The following is an 8,303-nucleotide window of genomic DNA, read 5'->3' as shown; positions in this document are numbered from 1 at the left end:
AGAGAGAGAGAGAGAGAGAGAGAGAGAGAGAGAGAGAGAGAGAGAGAGAGAGAGAGAGAGAGAGAGAGAGAGAGAGAGAGATGACTGGGCTCTCACTCTGTTCTCAAGTACTAGAGGCAGGGAGGGAGGAGAGAGAGAGAGTGAGAGAGAGAGAGTGTGAGAGAGAGAGAGAGAGAGAGAGAGAGAGAGAGAGAGAGAGAGAGAGAGAGAGAGACGGCTGGGCTCACTCTGTTCTCACGTATACTAGAGACAGGGAGGGAGGGATGGAGGGATGGAGGTAAAAAGGGAGGGAGGGGGCAAGGGAAGGAAAGAAGGTAGGCAGGGAGGAGGTAGGGGGAAGGAAGGAGGAGGGAGGGGGGCCAAGGGGGTAGAGGGGGGGGGGGGGCGCTGCGGGGGGGCCCCCGTACGTCACGTCGACAAATGACCGACATCAGTAAGGCCAATAATTAGGATCGGGGCGCCCCCCTCCCCCCCCTCCCCTCTCCCCCTCCCCCTCTTTCCCTCGAGACCATTACAAGCAAGAAGGAACATCCATTTGGGCATCAGGTCTCTCTCTCTGATTTTCCATGTCTGTTTTTCTTTCTTTGTTGTTGTTGTTATTTTTATTATTGCCTTTTTCTCCTCCTCCTCCTCCTCCTCCTCTTCCTCCTTCCATCTCCTCCTCCTCCTCCTCCTCCTCCTCCTCCTCTCACTTCGTCATTATCTACAAATTCTTCTTCAATATCATCACCATCTACTTCTGCTCCTCCTCCTTCTTCTTCTTCTTCTTCTTCTTCTGTCTTCTTCTTCCTCCTAATCATCATCATCATCATTTCCTACCACACCACCCCTTCCTCTTTATCTGCCTCCTCCTCCTCCTCCTTCTTCTTTTTCTTCTTCTTCTTCCTCCTTATCATCATCATCATCATTTCCTACCCAGCCACCTCCTCCTCCTTCTTCTTCTTCTTCTTCTTCTTCTTCTTCGTCTTCTTTTTCTTCCTTCTTATCATCATCATCATCATCATTTCCTACCCAGCCTCCTCCTCCTCCTCCTCCTCCCGGCACACAGAGACACACAGTCTGGCGGGGCCTCGTTGCCAACCCCGCCAGTGCCAAGGACCGCCCGCTGTGCCACACCGTTACTGCCCAAACCACCACCACCACTACCACCACCACCACAATCTCAACACTACCACTACTATCGTCATCACTACCTCCCCAACCACGTCCATCACCACTAAAACCACCAACACCAATATCATCACCATCACCACCATCATCACCATTTCAAGAGTATAATTCTCCACGACCAACATCATCACCATTAATACCACCACCACCATCGCCATCATAACCGTCGTCACTACCACCACAACCACCATCATCACCACCGTCACTACCATCGCCACGCCATCAGTCACTCTCTTTATAAATATGGTAGCCAATCTTTCATTAATTATTCCATTTATTTAGTCAGTCAGTCAGTCAGTCAGTCAGTCAGTCAGGCGATGAGTGGCTCAGTTAATTATTTCAATCATTTAGTTTGGTATTTAGCGAGTAAGTCATTCAGTAAGTCGATCAGTTAGTAAGTTAGTTGTCATTTATTTAGGTATTTAGCAAGTCAGTCAGTCAATCAGTCAGTCAGTAGGTCAATCAGCCAGCCAGTTAGTAAGTTAATCAGTCAGTCAGTCAGTCAGTCAGTCAGCCAGGTAGTAAGTTAATCAGTCAGTCAGTCAGTCAGTCAACAGGTCAATCAGCCAGCCAGTTAGTAAGTTAATCAGTCAGTTAGCCAATCAGTCAGCCAGTTAGTAAGTTAATCAGTCAGTCAGCCAGTCAGTCAGTCAGTTAGTTAGATGGGCATTCGTTCACCAGTTCACCAGTCTCTCAGTTCACCCGTCAGCCAGTCAGAAGGTCAGGGAGTTCGGGCAGCATCACGCAGAACGGTCACCTCCCCAGGCAACCAACAGGGGGACCATTCACGGAGGCAGCCAGTCAGTGAACCCTCGCAGCCTCCCTCCCCTCAGAAGTCATGCAGCCGCTGTGTGTTTCTCTGGTCGTGATGTCAAGCTCTTGCATCAGACAACAGGCAGTGACAACCACCACCACCACCATCACCACTATCATCACCACCACCACCACCACCACCAGTACCACCATCACCTCCACCACCATCATCACCACCGCCACCACCACCACCACCACCACCATCATCACCACCGCCGGCACCACAGACAATTTTATCACCACTCCGCCCTGGTCTTCCTCTCCTCACACACACACACACACACACACACACACACACACACACACACACACAGACTTTCACATGCAGGTGGCGGCGGCGGTGTGACCTGAGTGAAGGAAAAAAAAAAAATCGAAGAATGGAACGATGACCCGAAGGTTGAACAGTCAAAGGTGACCTGGACGAGGGTCATGCGGGTATGCTCTCTCTCTCTCTCATTTGACAAAGCTTTCGTGGTAGTTTCGGGCATTTCCAGGGGTAGTTTAGGGCCCTGGTGGTGGTGTGACCCTTCTTCTGTACCGCGAACCTAAGAAACACTCATTTGACAAAGCTTTCGTGGTAGTTTTGGGCATTTCCAGGGGTAGTTTAGGGCCCTGGTGGTGGTGTGACCCTTCTGTACCGTGAACCTAAGGAAGCACTCATGAGAACACGACTGATCTACTTTCTGGCCTTTGGAATTAGGTGATGTGAGGCTGAGGCATCTGGGTATACCGACCAAGGCTTCCTGCTACGCCCCACCCCAGTCTATCCATCCACCGAGAGCTCTAGATTTTTTGTGAGGGCCTGAGAGCCGCACAAGAACTTAAGGCCGCTATTTTCAGACGCTCCCGCCTCTCACCTCAGCTATTTCCAAAGACCAGAAAGGATGTTAATAGCGTTGTGATACATGCTATTTTCACGTTCATGTTACAGAAGCTTTGTCACGCTACCACCAGGGTCAAAGAACTACCCCTGGAAATGCCCGAACTACCCGTGAAAGCGTTGTCAAAGTTGTGTTCTTGGCCCTGGAAAGGTTTAAAAATATGGCCCTCAGCCTCAGCCCCAGCCCCGCCAGTGTTACCATATTCTAACCTAACCTATTCTAACCTAACCTAACCTAACCTAACCTAACCTAACCTAAGCTAACCTAACCTAACCTAAGCTAACCTAGCCTAACCTAATCTAACCTAACCTAACCTAACCTAAGCTAATCTAACCAAACCTAACCTAACCTAAGCTAACCTAAGCTAACCTAACCTAACCTAACCTAACCTAACCTAAGCTAACCTAACCTAACCTAACCTAACCTAAGCTAACCTAACACTGCATACATCATTTCCAGCCCCTCCCAAAACTACTCTAAAAACATCACTAACGCTGTCCAGTCGAAGTTCGCGTCAAAACCGTAAACTATCGGTCATTCTTTACGTGTTTGTGGGTCAGAAAACGAAGAATGCGATGTGCTAATTGTACGAGAGAGAGAGAGAGAGAGAGAGAGAGAGAGAGAGAGAGAGAGAGAGAGAGAGAGAGAGACCTACTACTACTACCACTACTACTACTACTATTACTACCATCTCTCTCTCTCTCTCTCTCTCTCTCTCTCTCTCTTAGTTATATTTTCTCTACTTCTTTCTTTTCCTTTTTATTTTTTTTATTGGTTTAATCTCTCTCTCTCTCTCTCTCTCTCTCTCTCTCTCTCTCTCTCTCTCTCTCTCTCTGTAGTTCCTCTAGCTCTCTCTCCCTCTTAGCTATAATCTCTACCCTCTTCTCTTCTATTTAAAATTTCTCTGGGTTTAATCTCTCTCTCTCTCTCTCTCTCTCTCCCCCTCGCCCAGAATACCCGCCGCGCGCTGGTTCCCGAGAGGCCGCGGCGTGCTTGCCAAACACGCCGCCAATGAGTTCGGGGAAACGCGAGGGGAAAAAATAATGCGCAGGAAGGGAGCAAAAAGCCGATGATGGGAGGGAGAGACTAGGGCGGTGAGGCAACACAGAAGGCGGCGGAATGAATGGCGAGGCGCGGGGGGAAAGGAAGGGAGGGAGCGGTGAAGGGGAAGAGGGTCAGGGGAGGGGATCAGTGAGGGGGAGGAGAGGAGGCTGAGGAGAGTTAGCAGGGGAAGGTAAGGAGGAAGGAGAGGGAAGCAGAGGGAGGGTGAGGGGTTAGTAGGGGAAGGAAGGGGAAGGAGAGGGGCAGAAGAGGGGAGAGAAACGAAAAGGAGATGAGGGGGAGAGAAGAGGGAGAGGGAAAGGGAGGGGAGGGGGAGGGGAAGGTGATGATAGGCTGAGGGGAGCGGAGAGGGTAAGATGAGGGGGCGGAGAGGGGGCAGGGTGAGGGAGCGAAGAAGGTAGAGAGGGAGAGGGAAGGGAGAGGGGAGGTAGAGGAAAAGGGGAGGGTAGGGAAATGGGAAGAAGATAGGGAGATGGGGAAGGGAGAGGGAAGGTGAGAGGAAGAAGCAGGGGAGGGGAGGGGAGGGGGAGGGGAGCAATAGGAGTGAGGGGAGGGAGAGGGGAAATAGAGGGGAGGGAGAGGGAAGTAGAGGGAAGGGAGAAGGAAGTAGAGGGAAGGGAGAGGGGAAGTAGAGGGAAGGGAGATGGGATGTCGCGGGAAGGGTGAGGGGAAGTAGAGGGTAGTGAGAGGGGAAGTAGAGGGAAGGGAGAGGGGAAGTAGAGGGAAGGGAGAGGGGAAGTAGAGGGAAGGGAGAGGGGAAGTAGAGGGGAGGGAGAGGGGAGCAGAGGGAGGGAGGAGGAAGTAGAGGGAAGGGAGAAGGGAAGAGAGGGAAGGGAGAGGGGAAGTAGAGGGAGGGAGAGGGGAAGTAGAGGGAAGGAGAGAGGGAAGGGAGGGGAACGGAGAGGGGAAGGGAGAGGGGGAGGGGAAGGGAGAGGGAAGTAGAGGGGGAGAGGGGAAGAGAGGGGGGAGGGAGAGGGGAAGGGAGAGGGGAAGAGAGGGAAGGAGAGGGGAGTGGGGGAGGGAGGGGGAGAGGGAAGGGAGAGGGAAGTAGAGGGGAGGGAGAGGGAATAGAGGGAGGGAGGGGAAGAGGAGGGAGAGGGGAAGTAGAGGGGAGGGAGGGGGAGAGGGAGGGGAGGGAGAGGGGAAGTGGGGAGGAGGGAAGTGGGGGGAGGGAGAGGGGAAGGGGGAGGGAAGGGAGAGGGGAAGTAGAGGGAAGGGAGAGGGGAAGTAGAGGGGAGGGAGAGGGGAAGTAGAGGGAAGGGAGAGGGGAAGTAGAGGGAAGGGAGAGGGGAAGTAGAGGGAAGGGAGAGGGGTAGTAGAGGGAAGGGAGAGGGGTAGAGGGGAGGAGAGGGGAAGTAGAGGGAAGGAGAGGGAAGAGAGGGAAGGGAGAGGGAGAGGGGAGGGCGAGGGGAAGTAGAGGGACGGGAGAGGGAAGTAGAGGGAAGGGAGAGGGGAAGTAGAGGGGAGGGAGAGGGGAAGTAGAGGGAAGGGAGAGGGGAAGTAGAGGGGAGGGAGAGGGGAAGTAGAGGGAAGGGAGAGGGGAAGGGTTAGGGCGCCCGTTTCAGGTTGTCGACACTAGCCTGGGCACGCCGGCAACAGCTCCAGCCAGCGTGCATCCTGACCCACCCCTCCTTCACCATTCCTCTCCCCTCCCCCACCTCACCCTTCCCCTCTCCTCCCCTCCACCCACTCCGGGGCACGACACCCTTTCTCCGGCCCACCCAGCGCGGCACGGGGCAGCCTCGGAGGAGCGGCAGACGGGGCGGCGACGGCGGCGGTGGTGACGTGGGGCGCTGGATGCTGATGATGATGATGGTGGTGGTGGTGGTGATGGTGTTGACCCCGCAGCGCCCAACCCTCCTTCCTCCTCACCCCCTCTCTCTCCCTTTCTCGGTAGTAACACACACACACACACACACAAACGCAATGCCCTCACTCAGCCAACCTTCCTTTCCCGACACACACACACACACATACACGGCGGCGAGAACAGAGCTGCGCATTAGGAGGACAAAGCGGCCGAACGGTCATGTAAAGGCAAATGTAGAGGGGAATCTCACTCCGGGCGGCGGCGAGGGAGGCAGTTCACATTAATACCTATCTGGGAGGACAATACGTAAGGGCGGGTCTGCGGGGGACGACGGCCGGGGGGGAGGAGGAGCCGGAGGAGGAGGAAGAACGACGGGGTGGATGGAAACTATTGCGAGGGGACAGAGATAGACAGAAAGGCGGTGAGGCTACAAAAAGACAGCAAATAGACGGTGAAAGACAGGAGGAGGGGGCGGTGTGTGTGTGTGTGTGTGTGTGTGTGTGTGTGTGTGTGTGTGTGTGTTGCGAGGAAACAGAGATAGACAGAGAGGGGACGAGACAGCAAGAGAGCGGTGAAGGACAGGAGGGGAACTGTGGGTTGTGTGTGTGTGTTGCGAGGGGACAGCAGTAGACAGCTCGGAGGCAAGGCGGGGCTAGGAGACAAACAGGGGCCGGCAGATGAAAGCAGGGCGGGGATGCCGGGAGAAACTACACGGCGGGGCGCTGAGGAGACACAAGACAGGCTCCGGAGACACTGAGGCGGCAAGGTACAGCTGGGGGGCGGAGGGAGGGTGATGGGAGACAGGGCGACAGGTGGTGGAGAGGAGGAGATGGAGGGACGAAGAGAGGAAGATGCAGGAGATGGAGAAAACAGGCTGGGAAAGATACAGTAGACAAGAGAGGGGAAGGTAGAGAGAGAGCGAGGTGGTGGAGGGGAGAAGGGACGAAGAGAGAAAGGGAGGAAGATACAGAAGGAAAGGTGGAGAGAAGAGAGAGGGAAGGGATTTTTTTTTTTTTTTACAGCAAAGGAGACAGCACAAGGGCACAAAAAAAAGGAAACAACAATAGAAAAAGCCCGCTAAAAAAAAAGCCCGCTGTAAAAACAAACTCGCTATATCAAAAAGCCCGCTAATAAAAAACGCTATAAAAAAAAGCCCGCTGGACAGAGTAGAGTGGAATACCGGAAAAGACAGGATGAGACAGACGTAGTGCCATAGAGTGGAAGAAAAAGAAACAGGTTAAGACAGAGACGTAGGAAATGAGAGGAAAAAGACAGGTAGAGAAAAGAGAGAAAGTGAAGGGGAGAGGAGAAAACAGGTATAGACAGAAACGAAGAGGAATGGAGGAGAAAATGAGAGATTGAAACAGACGTAGTGGAGCGGAAAAGAAGACAGAAAGGGGAAGAAGGGAGAGAAGATAAAGAACAGACAGACAAATGGACAGACAAGGGGCGCGGGGGTGAAGGGGCGGAGGTATGGAGGAAGCGACGGGGAATGGGACAGGACGGGGCGGGGCGGGGCGGGGCGGGGCGTGGTGGTGTTGTATTATTGAGTCAGGAAGTCAGGTCAGTCCCCAACACGTGCTCTGGGAAGCTGATTACCACCATCACCATCACCACCACCATCACCACCACAACCACCACCACCATCGCCAATACTATCACCATCAGCCTCCCACCACTGCCCCATCATCACCACCACCACCACAACCACCACCACCACAACCACCACTACCACAACCACCACTATTACTGCTTCCAACACCCTTACCACAACCATCACCACTACCACTACGATCACCACCACCACCACAATCACAACCGCAATCACCACCACCACCACCACCAGCCTCCCCTTCGCTGACCCACGCCCCCCCCTCTTTAACCCCCCTCACCTCTCCTCCACTCCCTCATCCATATTAGTCTCCCACACACAGCACTTCCTCCAATCACTCCTCCTTTCTCTTCCACCTCCACCTCCACCACCTCCACCACCACCACCACCATATTTGCACTCTTGCCTTCACCTCACATACCAAGCAAGACTTTTCATTCAGCGATATTTTAAAGAACGAGTTTTTCAATAGTAAGATTATTATTAAAAAAAGAGGAGAAAAATTATACGTCTGGGAGTTTTCTTATAAATAAACGAACGCAACTCATATCGGGCTATCTGTGTGTGTGTGTGTGTGTGTGTGTGTGTGTGTGTGTGTGTGTGTGTGTGTGTGTGTGTTACGCAAAATACACTGTGCGTAGACAATTCAGAAAATGTATGTAATCTTAGCGTACTGTATAACGAAAGCTTCCCACGGACTAGATAGCGTTGGAGGGGGAACTACGTAACTGTTGCTATAATTCGACATTTTATATATTGCGTTTTTTTAACTTTTATTTTTTACCTAATTTCCTCACCTGTTCATTTTGTTAGTGTTGTTTTTGTTGTTGTTCTTTTTCCTCTTTTTTTTTTCTTCTTCTTCTTCTTCTTATTTTTATTATCAATATTATTTTTTTTCCTCTTTTTTCTCATCTTTTCTCGTTTTTCTTCTTATTATTGAGCACAATGCAATAGG

This window comes from Eriocheir sinensis, chromosome 6 (genome assembly GCF_024679095.1).
Source record: "Eriocheir sinensis breed Jianghai 21 chromosome 6, ASM2467909v1, whole genome shotgun sequence".
In the NCBI taxonomy this organism is placed as follows: Eukaryota; Metazoa; Arthropoda; class Malacostraca; order Decapoda; family Varunidae; genus Eriocheir; species Eriocheir sinensis.
Note: the sequence above shows the minus strand (reverse complement) of the source record.